This window comes from Bacillus rossius, chromosome 6 (genome assembly GCF_032445375.1).
Source record: "Bacillus rossius redtenbacheri isolate Brsri chromosome 6, Brsri_v3, whole genome shotgun sequence".
Classification (NCBI taxonomy): domain Eukaryota; kingdom Metazoa; phylum Arthropoda; class Insecta; order Phasmatodea; family Bacillidae; genus Bacillus; species Bacillus rossius.
The window spans coordinates 27041177-27058263 of record NC_086334.1 but is presented as its reverse complement, the minus strand read 5'-3'; the positions used below and the strand labels follow the sequence as shown (position 1 = coordinate 27058263).

General features: G+C 39.1%; 1 long non-coding RNA gene across 2 annotated transcripts; it reads right to left on the bottom strand.

The window, feature by feature from the left end:
* Positions 1–2214: 2214 nt before the first annotated feature.
* On the bottom strand, positions 2215–13772 carry LOC134532917 (uncharacterized). 2 transcript variants are annotated; one of them, XR_010075208.1, is made up of 3 exons: positions 11830–13772; positions 9647–11737; positions 2215–2482 (listed from the first exon to the last, which is right to left on the bottom strand). It is a non-coding gene; the product is annotated as an uncharacterized LOC134532917 (long non-coding RNA). The 2 variants fall into 2 exon arrangements; XR_010075207.1 differs by having other exon boundaries at positions 9647–13772.
* Between the last annotated feature and the right edge of the window lie 3315 nt (positions 13773–17087).

The following is a 17087-nucleotide window of genomic DNA, read 5'->3' as shown; positions in this document are numbered from 1 at the left end:
GATATTTAGACATTACCATGTCAGACGATGAATTCATCGCAACCATGCTGACACAACTCCCTATCGCCTACCAAATACAAATGTCGGGACATACCTACAAAGATGTTACTGAGTTTAGGGACCATGTTCTGGCTGTAGACAAACTACAGAGATTACAGCGAGGTCAAGGTGCTAGAGAGGAATCTGAAAGAACACCTCACCAACCACCCAGTAAGAATGTGCCAGTGCACAATTACTGGCAGAACAGGACCAAACAGGACCAGCAGGCAAACGTGCACACCTTGACGTGGGAGAGTACAGTCAAGAGTGATGAGGACCACAACCAAGGGCATCTCGCTAAGAAACAAAAGGGCAAGTATACCCATAAGAATAGGCATAACAAGCCCTACAACAAGACTATCTGGTGGTCGAACAAACATGCCTGTAGTGATGGTGAGGATGGCCACCACGGCCAGCGCTTGGGTAAAACATCTGTTGAACGGCCCCCCAGGAAGGTCACGTACCCCCATCGTTATGCAGATTCAGATGGTGAGGCTGACTACCGTCACCAGAGTCAACGCCAATTTTACGCTGACTATACTAGGGGTAAACATGACTTCCGCCAGCCACATCTCAAGAACCCCGCCAGCCCAGACAGAAGCGGCAGACCACCGAGTCATCACAGCTCGTCTGGCGGCATACAAACTCATTTTGCATATCCACCACCCTCATTCTCATCACAAGAACAGTTCCAGCCACAACAAGGCTATTTTCAACGTAACGCACCAGTGAATCCTGTTGCTGCAGAGTTTCAGGCAGCAGTAAACAGGGCTGCTAATGGTCCAAGTAATTGGACAGGGCCTAACCCAGCAGGTTCAGCTGCCCAGCAGTGCAGCCAGAACAACCAGGATAGAGCGTTAAACTAGAACGGGTCAGGTTTGCATCGCCCCGAACTCATACCCGCTATCCAGAGCCTACATGTCACCCCTTATGAAGCTCTGTATCTGGATAGATCGGTGGCGATCGACCCGCTCTATATGCCCAAATTTGACAAAGAAACCGATTACGAAGAACTACCCACAGGCAGTGAGGTAGAACATCTGATCAACAGTCGCCTACAGTCTGAGGCACAAGCAAGGCAAAGAAGGAAGAAGGCTTCGAAAGTCAAGCAATTTAACATAGGAGAGCTCGTATTATGCAGGAGTGCAAGTGTGAGCAAGAAATGGGACAAAGTCACCAAGAAGTTGTTCTTGCTGTTCAAGGGACCCTATGTGGTCACAGACAGGATACATAACAACTGCTATGAGTTGGCAGACCCTGCCACCAACCACAGCATAGGCAGGTATAACCTAACCCAGCTAAGGGCCTACCACAAGCCTATGGTCCCACAGTAACAAGTGTTATTTGCTTGTGTCAGCTACTACAATAGTGTTTAATGGGTTTTTTTTCTTGGGGAATTAAGTAACAATATAAGTGCACATGTTACCTACACTGCGCAGTCCTATGTAATCAAGGAATTGCACATCAAGCACTGTAAGTGTGTGAAGCTAAATGTTTTGTGTCCAAGTCAGGACCTGTGCTAGCCAAGGTTGTACGGTATGCTGTATTTGTTAGTGTAAGGAAATGCACTAGTCTGGTTGCCTGATGAGCTTAAAACCAGTGTGTTGTCTCGTGACGGTCTAAGACTAAGGCTCTGCCGCACTGGGATTTGTTGTACAGCACTAACCTAGGGTTATTATGGTACCGTAATGTATGGCTATGGCATAACCTAAATGGGTATGAAGCTTCGGTGACACATGTGAGCAGGACTAGATGTCTACTAACAGTGTAATCATGTTGTTTACTCTGAAGAAAAAAAAACCTACTGATCCACTATAGTGTGAGCTAACCAACCTAACAAGAGTGACTACTATGTGTTAATTTTTTTTTCGCCGACCAGCTGTGTGACTCCTAAGCAGTACATGCACATTGCGTACTACAAGCACAAGAACACTTGCAACTACTAAGCCATGCACACTCTAACTGCTAGTTACCTGCAGATATGATACTCCTTCTCGTAGCACTCTGAGCCTTAGCTTGTTGTTGGATCACCCACAAAGCTATCTTATTTAAAAAAAAAAAAAAAAATATTTAATAATATTTTGCAATTTAAAAAAAAAAAAAATTATGGAAGCTTGATATGAAGAAATTTGTGTGATTTATTTTGCTCTATCAGAATTAAGAGAAAAAAAAAACTCCACTGGAACTAATTTATTTTAGAATTTGATTTTATAAATTATGGGCACAAATTAATTTTATGAACTCCGAATATTATTTTGATGTGTAACACATAATTCGAAGCACTGTCATCTTGAGGATCACACTGTCACGCGAGTGACGTCACTGTTGTTCAGCAGCACATGATGATGTGATTGTCTTCTGAGTTGTTATCCACAGTAGCAAGGAACACTGGTGTTGCGAGAGAAAGTCCGCTCTTATGCTGCCCAGTTGTTGAAGGAAGTCACTGTAACAGAATTGTGACAAATGTATAAAAGTGCAAGAAATTTTTATATGTCAGGGTAAATAGGTGTAACACCTGACTGGAAGATCATGAACATTCTTGAAATGATATGAGACTCCGCATCAGCCAGTAGCTGACAGCCTACCTAACAAGACAACAGCATTCTGCAAGTAATCTACTGTGCAGCTGTGTCCAGAGTAAGATAGTGAGAGACTGTAAACCACCAGCTGAAAACCTCACCATACTCAAGAAAAAACACTGAAATTGTCCAAGACTGCATCTGAATTATTATTCATCTGTAGAACACTATGTAATAATTTTAGGCTTGGATAATAATAATATCTGTCAAGATATCATAAGAACTGATAAGGTTATGAAATATGTGTAACAAACTGTAAAATAATAATGACTGTTGCATCATAAGAAATGATGATATTCAATTATGTATAACTTTAATTATGTATATAATTTTTCAACTGGTTAATCTTGTGTGTAAATATTTTTCTTGTGTTATGTTATTTAATAATCTCTTAATATGTTGTAAGAAATTGTAATAATACTGATAATTGCATTAGTAGTCAACTAATTTACTCAGTAAATCACAGGTTAAATGCTGTGTTGAAACCATTGTAAATATGAATAATATTTTTTTTTGTGGAATAAAATTCCAATCATAATACTGTTATGTAGCAGTAAAATAGGCTGAATAGCAATTGTATGCTACATTATCATGATATCTAATGAGGATAATTACAAAAAAAAAAAAAAAAATGGTGTAAATCAACACTGATAATTATTGATATGGTAATTACAAGTTGTAAACAAAACCAGAAAACTAATATAAGGTTATACCACTGACAGACTAGTCAACCAATAAGTAAACTAGCAGTACAATTGTGTAAATATTGTGTTCCTATGATAATCCACAATTATAGCATTACTTTGATGTTGAATAATTAATAAGATTTTATCTTATTGTTGCAATGTATAGTATATTATTAATACGTCAATAATGACAACTAGAATTTATTTTCTTTAAACAATTTCCTATTTCTCGTAACGAATATAATTTTTTTTTGATTAAGTAATTAATTTTCGTAAAAGTGATTAAATCTTTCCTGGTTATTTACACCAATCCTACTGTGAGAGCGACTTCAAGCAGCAACCAGTCAGCACAGAACATTGTTATGTTTACTGTTAAAGTGAGTTATGGAAACGCGATATACTAGATACACACCTGTCGTGTGCATAGTGCGGAAATAACCACGAGTGTAGAACACGGAAATATACTTAGCGGTGCGATGACGGAGCTGGCCTTGCTCCTACTAGACATTAGGTTGACGCCACGTATGCTGACACAGCGGCGTCAGCATGAGACCTCCGTCTATTCCCCGTTGATACCATCCCTGGTCAAGGGCTGGGACAGCCCACGGGCCACCTGGAGAGCCGAGCCCGGCACTGTAGCGGACATCGTCAGGACCCGCCACTGTCAGCCACTAGTTCTCACGAGCGCAGGTCACCCGACACGGTACATCCTGTTGCCGTGATCAGTAGCCGACACCCCCCTGCGGTGTCGTGGAGGTATCGTTATCGCCTGCCCAGGTGTGTGGCAGCACACCACGACGCTCTGGTGAATCCGGGAGAACCACTGAGTGTTAGTATTGGTGCACCTGACACTACCTAGCCGAGCACTACACTCAACTGTAAGTAAACCTACCAGTGCTATGTTCCTGCTTGATGTTCTTCACCATCCCAACACCCTATCAACAGCACGACTACGAGACGACGGAGTTCTCGCGCCATTTACGGAGCGCGAAGCAGCGAGGTGTCTACTGCGATACGGCTGACACGAGACTGAACAGTCACGCCACGCCTCGGCCGCCGGTTGATCGCTGATTAGCGCGCCACCCAACCCCCACCTCCATGCCAATTCTCAACCGTCGCTTCGAGTAACGGTCGCACCTGCTGTGTGTGAGAGAGACAGATGGGTTAATAATAAACCGGCGATCTTATGCTTTGTGCTCGCTTCGTTTTATGATTATCCCATGGGACAGCATCTGTACTATTACATGGTGATAGCACAGACATCTTCGTGTTTATTAAGATATCTGCTATGAATGTTTAGTAAATATTTCGCCTTATTACAACCATAAACTTTTCATCTGTGGAACTTTAATAATATTAATATTTTTTTTTCTTTCATCTGCATTGTTGTAATTTTCGTTAATTTTTTTTTACCGTTTATTTTTTTATTCTGACCATCTGTTTAATTTGTAAATTCAATTAATTTTATTCTAGTTCCTTACCGTATTGTTGTAACCAAAGGCCATGAAAGGATGTTATGAACCATATATATTGGGTATACACGTATCTCAGCCACACAGGAACAGGAAGTAACTTAAAAAAGTGTGATTTTTGGCGTTACTACGTGTAGGCTAAGGCCTGACGCCTGAACAATTAAAATTATTAAAAATATGAGTTTAGGGTATCGTCGGTTGTGTACATTAATGAAATTGTTACAACTAAATATCTTAACGAACTGTAAGTAATATTTACTTGGATTTAAAGCAGTTATGTCAATTATAAGCCAATTTAAGAATTGCTTAGCTAGGGACGCCATAATTAAGCAGTGTCGCCATTGTTCAAGGCTTAAGCGGCCAGTATAAATTTGCTTACATGCTTATAAATACGTGAGATTTCTAGCCAAACAAACTATATTGTTGCAAAAGTTGATAAAACTGAACTTCAATTAGATTGTGTATATAACATAATATAAAGAGAAGTAATTCTACTTAGACACCCAGAAGTCCTACTTTTAAGATAATCGTACTCCCGCTGAACTAAAGCCGTGTAATTCTATTTAAAATAGAATTTAATTTGATATTAAACTCTCTAATTTTTAACTCACTTTGAAATCATTTGATTTATGAACGATATAAATTTTGAAACAACTACTGGACTTAATTAAATCACTTTTGAACTTTTGGGTGTGATCTGTGCCAACATACATCCTAAGACATTTGAACTGCAAATAATCTCCAGGAAAGATTTGTCACAATATAAATTAAGAATTTTTAAGTAAATTCATATTTTATTGTTGAGTATTAAAATTGTTATAACTCCACCAACCTTAAATTCTTATACACACTTGGAAAGGATGAATATATACATTTCTTATAATATTTTCAAACTTACAAATGATTCCTAATTATATCGTTGAATAATATTGTTAATTTTCATATGTATCAAGAGTCAGGTTCAGGTTATGTATGTCAGTGTATGTTTGTTATTGAAAGTGTTGCTGTGTTATGTTTACTATCTATGGTTCAAACTATTAAACTTCAGATTTTTCACCACTCTTTAAATAATCAATTTCCTATCCACATAATATACAAATTTCTTACTCCATAATTAAAATACTATATATTTCCATAGTAAACTACAGATTGGATTCGTCAGTTGTTACCGTCTACTATTGTTTATTTGTTAGAGCATTGTTTCTAAGGTTTTTATGCAATGTTATATTATTAAGTTTACGAAGGTATCAACAACACAGTACCTACACTTTTTTCCTCCACCCTGTACTGCCTTCTCTCCCTACTTCAACAATAAATTAAAGAAAGAGAGAGATAGAATTATTAGTGTAACAAAGGGAGGTGCAGAACAGAGGAAGTGGCGCCGCAACGTGTGGGGCTCGAAGAGAATCCCTAAGTAGACTACCTCTCCAAGGTAAAAACACAAGATGTCTGTTAATAAGACCTATGAATTGAGGAGTCGGTCAGAGCTCAGCAACAACCTGGAAGATCTCTCAGAACACGACAGTATACAGGAAGGATATGAGCCTGTATATCAACTGGTAATGGAGGTACAGCCTGAACCCAGCACACCAGAAAGAAATGAATGTCACAGAGAGAGTGGGACAGCTACAGCCACACCTACAGCTGCAGCTGAAGATGAGCAAGCAGCGAACATGACTCACACCACCACACCGACCGAGAACCTGCAGTCAACTGAGTGGTCTAGCATTATGTTGTTATTACAGAACGTGGCAACTATAACAAACCGGTTGGACGACAACGTGGCAGCTATCACCACCCGTTTGGACGCCAACGCTCTGGACAACGCACAGAACATGGCAGCTATCACCAACCGTTTGGATAACAACGCACAGAACGTGACGCAGCTTACTGAGAAGATTGACGGAGTCAGAGGTCAGCTGGACGCAAACCTTTGCGAGTTGAAGAGTGAACTCAACACCAGAATAGAGGTTCTAGATCATCAGCTGCAAACAGGCCTCAGTGACCTGGAGGGACGTTTGGATGCCAGATTACAGGAACAATGTCAGTCGGTGGGACAGCTGGCCAACCAGGTACTGACACAACAAGAAAGAGTTGAGAACTTGGAGTCACACACTACCTCCATGATTCGATCAATGGAACTGGTAAGAATAGAGGGGCGAGACCAGTCACAGCTACTCCAGCAGAGACTCGCACATATAGAGGAGACAGCAGTCACTCTGCAGTCACGAATGGAAACAGTAGAGTCAGGGGCAAGATCAGCCGCTGAACAAGCTGCTCAAGCATGCACCAGCTCACTACAAGAACAGAGGCAACTGAGAGGGGAGGAATTACATAATCGGATGACAACTGCCAACTCCTCCAGGACAGAGCTACCCAACCTACAGCCTACCGTGACTGCCAGTTACCCTTCACCACCAGCCCCAGTGGTTACCTCAAACGCCACACCACCTCATCAGACCCCATCTTGCAGTACTTCACATCTTGATCAGGTGGCTCTGATACATCACCCAGCCAAACATTGGGCTGAGGCTATGCCTACGTTCTCTGGCAAATCCTTAGAAAATCCAGTTAGGTTCCTCAACAAATTTGAGGAATATGCCCGAACCTTTGTACTAAGTGACAATGATAAATTGAAGTGTTTGAACGTAGCCCTTAAAAGTACTGCCTTTTTCTGGTGGGAGTTGCAAAGCCTGCACATCAAATCCTACGAACAATTCAAAGAAAAATTTAGATCCCAGTTTTGGAATCTAAAGGTACAAGGGAATTTGAGGGCCCAGCTACACTCCGACAGATTCGACAGTAGGAAAGGGAGCAGTCTGGAGGCGCACCTTTCATCAATGTATGAGCGCACCAGATATTTAGACATTACCATGTCAGACGATGAATTCATCGCAACCATGCTGACACAACTCCCTATCGCCTACCAAATACAAATGTCGGGACATACCTACAAAGATGTTACTGAGTTTAGGGACCATGTTCTGGCTGTAGACAAACTACAGAGATTACAGCGAGGTCAAGGTGCTAGAGAGGAATCTGAAAGAACACCTCACCAACCACCCAGTAAGAATGTGCCAGTGCACAATTACTGGCAGAACAGGACCAAACAGGACCAGCAGGCAAACGTGCACACCTTGACGTGGGAGAGTACAGTCAAGAGTGATGAGGACCACAACCAAGGGCATCTCGCTAAGAAACAAAAGGGCAAGTATACCCATAAGAATAGGCATAACAAGCCCTACAACAAGACTATCTGGTGGTCGAACAAACATGCCTGTAGTGATGGTGAGGATGGCCACCACGGCCAGCGCTTGGGTAAAACATCTGTTGAACGGCCCCCCAGGAAGGTCACGTACCCCCATCGTTATGCAGATTCAGATGGTGAGGCTGACTACCGTCACCAGAGTCAACGCCAATTTTACGCTGACTATACTAGGGGTAAACATGACTTCCGCCAGCCACATCTCAAGAACCCCGCCAGCCCAGACAGAAGCGGCAGACCACCGAGTCATCACAGCTCGTCTGGCGGCATACAAACTCATTTTGCATATCCACCACCCTCATTCTCATCACAAGAACAGTTCCAGCCACAACAAGGCTATTTTCAACGTAACGCACCAGTGAATCCTGTTGCTGCAGAGTTTCAGGCAGCAGTAAACAGGGCTGCTAATGGTCCAAGTAATTGGACAGGGCCTAACCCAGCAGGTTCAGCTGCCCAGCAGTGCAGCCAGAACAACCAGGATAGAGTGTTAAACTAGAACGGGTCAGGTTTGCATCGCCCCGAACTCATACCCGCTATCCAGAGCCTACATGTCACCCCTTATGAAGCTCTGTATCTGGATAGATCGGTGGCGATCGACCCGCTCTATATGCCCAAATTTGACAAAGAAACCGATTACGAAGAACTACCCACAGGCAGTGAGGTAGAACATCTGATCAACAGTCGCCTACAGTCTGAGGCACAAGCAAGGCAAAGAAGGAAGAAGGCTTCGAAAGTCAAGCAATTTAACATAGGAGAGCTCGTATTATGCAGGAGTGCAAGTGTGAGCAAGAAATGGGACAAAGTCACCAAGAAGTTGTTCTTGCTGTTCAAGGGACCCTATGTGGTCACAGACAGGATACATAACAACTGCTATGAGTTGGCAGACCCTGCCACCAACCACAGCATAGGCAGGTATAACCTAACCCAGCTAAGGGCCTACCACAAGCCTATGGTCCCACAGTAACAAGTGTTATTTGCTTGTGTCAGCTACTACAATAGTGTTTAATGGTTTTTTTTTCTTGGGGAATTAAGTAACAATATAAGTGCACATGTTACCTACACTGCGCAGTCCTATGTAATCAAGGAATTGCACATCAAGCACTGTAAGTGTGTGAAGCTAAATGTTTTGTGTCCAAGTCAGGACCTGTGCTAGCCAAGGTTGTACGGTATGCTGTATTTGTTAGTGTAAGGAAATGCACTAGTCTGGTTGCCTGATGAGCTTAAAACCAGTGTGTTGTCTCGTGACGGTCTAAGACTAAGGCTCTGCCGCACTGGGATTTGTTGTACAGCACTAACCTAGGGTTATTATGGTACCGTAATGTATGGCTATGGCATAACCTAAATGGGTATGAAGCTTCGGTGACACATGTGAGCAGGACTAGATGTCTACTAACAGTGTAATCATGTTGTTTACTCTGAAGAAAAAAAAAAACCTACTGATCCACTATAGTGTGAGCTAACCAACCTAACAAGAGTGACTACTATGTGTTAATTTTTTTTTCGCCGACCAGCTGTGTGACTCCTAAGCAGTACATGCACATTGCGTACTACAAGCACAAGAACACTTGCAACTACTAAGCCATGCACACTCTAACTGCTAGTTACCTGCAGATATGATACTCCTTCTCGTAGCACTCTGAGCCTTAGCTTGTTGTTGGATCACGCACAAAGCTATCTTATTTAAAAAAAAAAAAAAAAATATTTAATAATATTTTGCAATTTAAAAAAAAAAAAAAAATTATGGAAGCTTGATATGAAGAAATTTGTGTGATTTATTTTGCTCTATCAGAATGAAGAGAAAAAAAAACTGCACTGGAACTAATTTATTTTGGAATTTGATTTTATAAATTATGGGCACAAATTAATTTTATGAACTCCGAATATTATTTTGATGTGTAACACATAATTCGAAGCACTGTCATCTTGAGGATCACACTGTCACGCGAGTGACGTCACTGTTGTTCAGCAGCACATGATGATGTGATTGTCTTCTGAGTTGTTATCCACAGTAGCAAGGAACACTGGTGTTGCGAGAGAAAGTCCGCTCTTATGCTGCCCAGTTGTTGAAGGAAGTCACTGTAACAGAATTGTGACAAATGTATAAAAGTGCAAGAAATTTTTATATGTCAGGGTAAATAGGTGTAACACCTGACTGGAAGATCATGAACATTCTTGAAATGATATGAGACTCCGCATCAGCCAGTAGCTGACAGCCTACCTAACAAGACAACAGCATTCTGCAAGTAATCTACTGTGCAGCTGTGTCCAGAGTAAGATAGTGAGAGACTGTAAACCACCAGCTGAAAACCTCACCATACTCAAGAAAAAACACTGAAATTGTCCAAGACTGCATCTGAATTATTATTCATCTGTAGAACACTATGTAATAATTTTAGGCTTGGATAATAATAATATCTGTCAAGATATCATAAGAACTGATAAGGTTATGAAATATGTGTAACAAACTGTAAAATAATAATGACTGTTGCATCATAAGAAATGATGATATTCAATTATGTATAACTTTAATTATGTATATAATTTTTCAACTGGTTAATCTTGTGTGTAAATATTTTTCTTGTGTTATGTTATTTAATAATCTCTTAATATGTTGTAAGAAATTGTAATAATACTGATAATTGCATTAGTAGTCAACTAATTTACTCAGTAAATCACAGGTTAAATGCTGTGTTGAAACCATTGTAAATATGAATAATATTTTTTTTTGTGGAATAAAATTCCAATCATAATACTGTTATGTAGCAGTAAAATAGGCTGAATAGCAATTGTATGCTACATTATCATGATATCTAATGAGGATAATTACAAAAAAAAAAAAAAATGGTGTAAATCAACACTGATAATTATTGATATGGTAATTACAAGTTGTAAACAAAACCAGAAAACTAATATAAGGTTATACCACTGACAGACTAGTCAACCAATAAGTAAACTAGCAGTACAATTGTGTAAATATTGTGTTCCTATGATAATCCACAATTATAGCATTACTTTGATGTTGAATAATTAATAAGATTTTATCTTATTGTTGCAATGTATAGTATATTATTAATACGTCAATAATGACAACTAGAATTTATTTTCTTTAAACAATTTCCTATTTCTCGTAACGAATATAATTTTTTTTTGATTAAGTAATTAATTTTCGTAAAAGTGATTAAATCTTTCCTGGTTATTTACACCAATCCTACTGTGAGAGCGACTTCAAGCAGCAACCAGTCAGCACAGAACATTGTTATGTTTACTGTTAAAGTGAGTTATGGAAACGCGATATACTAGATACACACCTGTCGTGTGCATAGTGCGGAAATAACCACGAGTGTAGAACACGGAAATATACTTAGCGGTGCGATGACGGAGCTGGCCTTGCTCCTACTAGACATTAGGTTGACGCCACGTATGCTGACACAGCGGCGTCAGCATGAGACCTCCGTCTATTCCCCGTTGATACCATCCCTGGTCAAGGGCTGGGACAGCCCACGGGCCACCTGGAGAGCCGAGCCCGGCACTGTAGCGGACATCGTCAGGACCCGCCACTGTCAGCCACTAGTTCTCACGAGCGCAGGTCACCCGACACGGTACATCCTGTTGCCGTGATCAGTAGCCGACACCCCCCTGCGGTGTCGTGGAGGTATCGTTATCGCCTGCCCAGGTGTGTGGCAGCACACCACGACGCTGTGGTGAATCCGGGAGAACCACTGAGTGTTAGTATTGGTGCACCTGACACTACCTAGCCGAGCACTACACTCAACTGTAAGTAAACCTACCAGTGCTATGTTCCTGCTTGATGTTCTTCACCATCCCAACACCCTATCAACAGCACGACTACGAGACGACGGAGTTCTCGCGCCATTTACGGAGCGCGAAGCAGCGAGGTGTCTACTGCGAGACGGCTGACACGAGACTGAACAGTCACGCCACGCCTCGGCCGCCGGTTGATCGCTGATTAGCGCGCCACCCAACCCCCACCTCCATGCCAATTCTCAACCGTCGCTTCGAGTAACGGTCGCACCTGCTGTGTGTGAGAGAGACAGATGGGTTAATAATAAACCGGCGATCTTATGCTTTGTGCTCGCTTCGTTTTATGATTATCCCATGGGACAGCATCTGTACTATTACATGGTGATAGCACAGACATCTTCGTGTTTATTAAGATATCTGCTATGAATGTTTAGTAAATATTTCGCCTTATTACAACCATAAACTTTTCATCTGTGGAACTTTAATAATATTAATATTTTTTTTTCTTTCATCTGCATTGTTGTAATTTTCGTTAATTTTTTTTTACCGTTTATTTTTTTATTCTGACCATCTGTTTAATTTGTAAATTCAATTAATTTTATTCTAGTTCCTTACCGTATTGTTGTAACCAAAGGCCATGAAAGGATGTTATGAACCATATATATTGGGTATACACGTATCTCAGCCACACAGGAACAGGAAGTAACTTAAAAAAGTGTGATTTTTGGCGTTACTACGTGTAGGCTAAGGCCTGACGCCTGAACAATTAAAATTATTAAAAATATGAGTTTAGGGTATCGTCGGTTGTGTACATTAATGAAATTGTTACAACTAAATATCTTAACGAACTGTAAGTAATATTTACTTGGATTTAAAGCAGTTATGTCAAGTATAAGCCAATTTAAGAATTGCTTAGCTAGGGACGCCATAATTAAGCAGTGTCGCCATTGTTCAAGGCTTAAGCGGCCAGTATAAATTTGCTTACATGCTTATAAATACGTGAGATTTCTAGCCAAACAAACTATATTGTTGCAAAAGTTGATAAAACTGAACTTCAATTAGATTGTGTATATAACATAATATAAAGAGAAGTAATTCTACTTAGACACCCAGAAGTCCTACTTTTAAGATAATCGTACTCCCGCTGAACTAAAGCCGTGTAATTCTATTTAAAATAGAATTTAATTTGATATTAAACTCTCTAATTTTTAACTCACTTTGAAATCATTTGATTTATGAACGATATAAATTTTGAAACAACTACTGGACTTAATTAAATCACTTTTGAACTTTTGGGTGTGATCTGTGCCAACATACATCCTAAGACATTTGAACTGCAAATAATCTCCAGGAAAGATTTGTCACAATATAAATTAAGTATTTTTAAGTAAATTCATATTTTATTGTTGAGTATTAAAATTGTTATAACTCCACCAACCTTAAATTCTTATACACACTTGGAAAGGATGAATATATACATTTCTTATAATATTTTCAAACTTACAAAAGATTCCTAATTATATCGTTGAATAATATTGTTAATTTTCATATGTATCAAGAGTCAGGTTCAGGTTATGTATGTCAGTGTATGTTTGTTATTGAAAGTGTTGCTGTGTTATGTTTACTATCTATGGTTCAAACTATTAAACTTCAGATTTTTCACCACTCTTTAAATAATCAATTTCCTATCCACATAATATACAAATTTCTTACTCCATAATTAAAATACTATATATTTCCATAGTAAACTACAGATTGGATTCGTCAGTTGTTACCGTCTACTATTGTTTATTTGTTAGAGCATTGTTTCTGAGGTTTTTATGCAATGTTATATTATTAAGTTTACGAAGGTATCAACAACACAGTACCTACACTTTTTTCCTCCACCCTGTACTGCCTTCTCTCCCTACTTCAACAATAAATTAAAGAAAGAGAGAGATAGAATTATTAGTGTAACAAAGGGAGGTGCAGAACAATTGTCGAAATTAAGTGACAATTTTTAAAAAGTTTAAGACGTGTTCTAAATAACCAAATATAGAGTTTCAATATTGGTTGCTAAAAAAATGTTTAAATTCGTATGAAAGTAACGAGAAATACATGTAATAAAATTGTCATTTACATACAAACTTAATAATTCTATAATAACTATTTTGGATTCATAAACTCCATGCTTCTCTTTTATTCCGTCAAAACAGTCGAAATAAAATAATTGTAATGTTTTCTATAACAAACCAATCTAATTGTCTAATTCAGATCTTTACAAGTGTATTCCGGTGGTTGACCTTGGTGTATTTACACCTCGGCTCACACTGTAAATTTTATTTGTAAATGGAAGAGAAACATTCATGTAAAATTACAGATATCTGTACATTTGTAAATTTACATGAAAACAACCGTATCACTACTTTGTGTTGTCCCAGTACCTCCAACAATTGTTGTTTGTAAACCGTTCCCTGAATAGCTTTCAGTATTAACTGCGCACAATAATAACCGTAATGAAAAAAAATGTCAAATTGTTAAATATTAGATTATCGGTTCCACGGTTTCAAAAAAAAACATGCTTGTATGTAACATCAATTAATATTTAAAATTTTGCGAGAAATTTCTTCAGAAATCCTTGGTATTGTCTCGTAAAGCGTATTTCATGTGTGCAAAAATAACCATAGCCATGTGTTATACAAAGTTACAATAACTTTCCTGAAGTATGACAAACCATTTCTTCGCAATTTGTTTCCAAAAGAGGGTTTATCGTTACTGTCGGTTTTCAGGACAGTGTTTCACTATATATCAGTTGGTATTCCCGTTAAGAGTGGGTTGACTTTCTGTAATCCGGAATGGCCATGCCGAATAAAAAAAAAATGCAAATTTTGTAGGTCTCCAATTTTTTTCTTCATAAGCACACGCACGCGCAGAAAAAAAATTATTAACTTTTCGCACACGTGATGCAGCCGCGAAACGACGACTTGAATAATGCACGGTACTGCTGCCTCGCGCTACTCGCCCAAGGGCGGAACAATAAATTTGCGGGTATTCGCGCACGCGGAGTTATCTCAGCCATCCGACCAACTTGTTAACCTCCGGGAACTTGCTGCGTCGCCAGTGCGGCAAAAGGGGGGGCTGCAGCCGAAACCCCGCTACGAGCACGGGATAACACGTTTGCGAAATGAAATATGCAAGTAAGTTGGCCGAGTGCACGCCGTTGGAAATTACAGTTGGTCCACGCGGGCCGTTCAGCGAAGAACGAACCTCAAATAAACCAAGGACTTCCTAGCTCCGGACGACTGGATCTTCGTGGTAACTACGCTGTTGGGAAATTACAGTAAGTTGACGGCCTTCCTAGCGAAGATTTTCTTTAAAAAAAAAAAAAAAAAAAAAAAAAAAAAAAAAAAAAAAAAAAAAAAAAAAAAAAACTAAGATTTATCTTCAATTTCAAATAACTGAATCTTCGTAGAAACTACACTGTATTTAGACTTACGAGTCGTATATGTTTCGTTCTGAACAAAGATAAACACACACCTGAAAAAAAGACGAGTATTCTTGCTTTAGATCTAACCCAGTTATTTTTTTTTTTTTAATTCTTTTGGATTCATTTCAAAGTGTAAGAAAACTCAGTATCCGTGAATTTACGAAGATCCCTGGATAGTGTGTAACCAGCGTTCTTTGTAAATTGAATGTGAGATTTTTTTAACAGTTTACGTGTAATCCCGGCTTCCGAGATCTGAATTCACTTGTAAACTGGGTAAACAGGCGTGTGGTGTGAAGGTTTTTTTTAATACTCCAAGTGAACTCGCGTTCAAAGAAAGTAAAACATCGCCCGTTTAATTTACGGATAGCTTCGTAAATATACTCGGAATAATGTGTAACCAGTATAATTTGGAACTTTATAGTGAAAATATGTATCATTTTGTGCAAGCATCTAGTTTACATATGTATATTTCTCTCCGTTATTTAATCTAACAACTTTTATTCGCGATAGCATGATGTTGTTAATAAAGCAGCTAAAAATTCTGAGTAAAAACTTTAAGGTTACAAAGTAAAAAAAAAAATTGGTAAATTTATCTTTTTCTACCAAAGAAAATTTTAACAAAATTTGTTAATCCAGTGACACAGAACTCTATGTTAAAAAGCACGGACGTAGTAAATTAAAAATATTCCCGCTACGTGCAGATTTAGTGGTAGGATGACCATCTTTTTAGAGAGACGTTATAGTCTGGCATAACAAGACAGAAGGTATTATATTGTAAAGCAAAAGATTTGTTCTGGCAAGAATATTTTAAGTGATTTTGATATTTAGTTTACCTTCTGATCCCTAACAATAAAAAAAACAAATGATAAAACATAAACTCTTATTTACTAATTACTAACCAATCAAGTAAAGTAATTCAACACAATACCAAGCTATCTGCTGGCTAACCCATTTTAAAAGTGTCAGCTTTTTGTTTCTATTCACTGTGCATTATTTCATGGCACAAACTTCATGCGTACCTCATTGTTACGATTTGCCAAAACGAAAATTTTATTTCTCGATTGATAAGTTTCTTTGAACAATCAAAACCAAGCAATGACTTGAAGATGCCCAGAATACATTTGAAATTTTGCGTATTTTGCTTTAGCCAGATTAGTGGTAATTTTATGTGCAGCCTGGTGTACGCAATGTCATGAACGGTTGAACGTGACAGTGCTCAATTGTTTTACTTGCCGTCTATCTCCATCTGCTGCTGCATCAAATGTACAAGAAAAGTGAGCCAATGACCGTGATTTTAATTTTGTTGGCATTCGTAATGACCAGTTTATGATCCACATTCCAAATGAACTGCGGGCCCCGATACGGGTTCAGCAGCACGGAAATTTGCTGCGTCGTCGAACAGGCGCTAGCCATTTTCGCCCTCTGTTATGTCAGAGGCAGCTGTTGTCAGATACGTGACTCAAACGGAGTTCAATAATCCATAGTTCGAATGGCAGTGGCGGTCGGCCTGGCTTAACTCACCCGACTCTAGCTGGTGGCTTGCATGATGCATTAGAATTGTCTTTTCATCGCATGTCCTGTCAAACCAAACTGGTATAACTAACAAGCTCCCGTGTAAAAATACTGATTGTTTAGCTGGCTCGAATCAGGGTTACTATGTAACAGTCATAAAAAAGCTTTGGACTAAACGTTTTCTTAAAATGAATTACTTATACTTGTGTTATAAAATCATTAATTTAAGTATATATGTGTGGTCTAAAGGTTATTGACCACAACCCACAACCAGCACTTTCCTTTTATTACTCGAAGCCTTTTTAT